Below are 2,000 nucleotides of genomic sequence, written 5' to 3'. Positions count from 1 at the left end.
TCTTGCTATCTAGAGTCTGGACCACCCTCATTACAGTGATAGAATGAAACAGATAATTTGTTGGATTGAGAGCAGGCCCACCTCAATCCATGCATTGTTCGGACTAGAGTCGAAGAACTAGGGGCCCATTTGGTACTTAAGAATAGGGGTATGGTATGGAATCAGAGTCGGAATGGACCACTCTGATTCCAACAGTTTGATTGGGCGGAATCGGAATCTCATTCCCACTCTTGGTGGAATGGCATTCCCCCATTTGAGGGAATGGTCATTCCCTCCTCTTCCCTTGAGAACAAAATTTCATTCCAACTTATTCCAATTCTCATACTAAATTATGGGAATAGATCATTCTAATTCCAATTCTGACTGCAAACCAAACGGACCTAGGTACGTTAAGTGAGATCATAGCCGGATCTCTCATCATGGATGTGGATCCATATATATCTACACATTTAGGTGGTTCGGATTCTGGATCTGAATCACATAATCACATTAATTAAGGCACAAACTGACAAACAGTTTCTTATTTGATCTCGAAACCTCTCTATCATTTACGTGAGCATTTCATTCACTTGTATAATAAGAAATCTTTATATCATATTTCTCAATTGTATTGTATGATACAAAAAATGAATTAGAAAATTTGTATCGATACCAAAAAGAAAAAAAAAAAAAAACGTACGTACGAAAGGTTTCCCGATCTCTTCCTAACTAAGTAACTAGTCGAGGCAGGGAAACATCAATGGACAAAGCTGAACAGCCAATGTTGCTGCTGTGCTCTCACTATAAGAAAGGCCTACCCGGCTCCATCACTACGTATGTATCAGAGTCAGAGACAATATTCTCCTTGGCGAGTTGGAATAACTGGCGTCCCGCAAGACTCAACTCATTGTTTCCTCTACATTTCCTTCATTTGAATTCTGAACAACACCTACAAGAATTACAAATTAAAGACAGAAAACTAATTAAGAATAGAACAAGACTACAAGAGAGTTATTCGTTTCTGAAATTGCACCTAGCTAGCTAGACCCTGGGGCTGCAAACGATGAATCGATCCAAATCAAATTTGATGAATAATCTAAGGTATATCCTAAATTTGATGCAATCCATGATTGCACCAACCCAATTAATTAAACTATTTAAATATTGAAATCAAACCCTTTACTGGTTCAATAAATCGGAATTATATATGGTTACCTGTCCTTAATTAAGGTTGTATTGTTGTTGTGACTTGTGACGATTCATTGATTCCAGTCGCTGAAGCCTTATCTGCTCGTAGAAATTGGTGATAAATTCTTCAGCCTTGGCATCAATCATTTCGTCTCCATCGTCAACATCGTCTTCGCTATTATCAAGCTCTTGGAGATTCTGGGCCGAAGTATATCGGCTCAGGCTTTGATAGGAGCTCGAAGGGGATAAATAAGTTGACTGCGGTGCCTGTACTAGTGCCGGAGGTGGCTGAAAAGATTCCTCCTCCGGCCGGGTAGTGTGGTCTGCAGGCGTAATGGGCAACTGTGGGGACTGGTGATGGAGGCGTAAAAGGCTCATTGTCCCCAAAATTCCCTTCCATACACCCTTGGTTTCAACGCCGACATGGGCAGATTTAGACTTCCCGGACGATCGGCGGCCCAGCTTTAGCAGCGCTGCCTTGATCAGTCGTAGCGTGCCACGCTTCTTGGTCGACGGCAGGCGGGGGACTGAAGTTTTGTCCATGTTGTACTGCTATTATGCACGTCGGAGGTGGGCTTCTTTCTCCACCCCACGACGAGAGATCAGAGAAGAAAGAGGCTGCCTCCACCCCCTCGCTTTGTGAATGCACGCGTTGAGGTCGAGGCGGTATCCCAAGCTACTCTGTTCTCATTTTAAAGCAGAAGAGCGAGAAAGAGGGGAGAGAAGATGGTCGTACATATGTTCTATCTATACTCTATAGCATATTGTTACAGAATATGATCCGGCCGGCGAGTTCACCGGGGACAAGTGGTGGTGTCAAGGCCAAGTTCGAT

The 2,000-nt window shown here is 43.0% G+C and overlaps 1 long non-coding RNA gene across 1 annotated transcript; it reads right to left on the bottom strand.

The window, feature by feature from the left end:
* Window positions 1–574: 574 nt before the first annotated feature.
* LOC104605127 (uncharacterized) lies at window positions 575–2,000 on the bottom strand. Its single transcript, XR_016085300.1, has 2 exons — window positions 1,195–2,000; window positions 575–928 (listed from the first exon to the last, which is right to left on the bottom strand). It is a non-coding gene; the product is annotated as an uncharacterized LOC104605127 (long non-coding RNA).

The sequence above is a fragment of the Nelumbo nucifera genome, chromosome 4, assembly GCF_055504915.1.
Source record: "Nelumbo nucifera cultivar China Antique chromosome 4, China Antique-T2T, whole genome shotgun sequence".
Lineage (NCBI taxonomy): Eukaryota > Viridiplantae > Streptophyta > Magnoliopsida > Proteales > Nelumbonaceae > Nelumbo > Nelumbo nucifera.
This window is presented reverse-complemented; position numbering and strand designations above follow the sequence as displayed.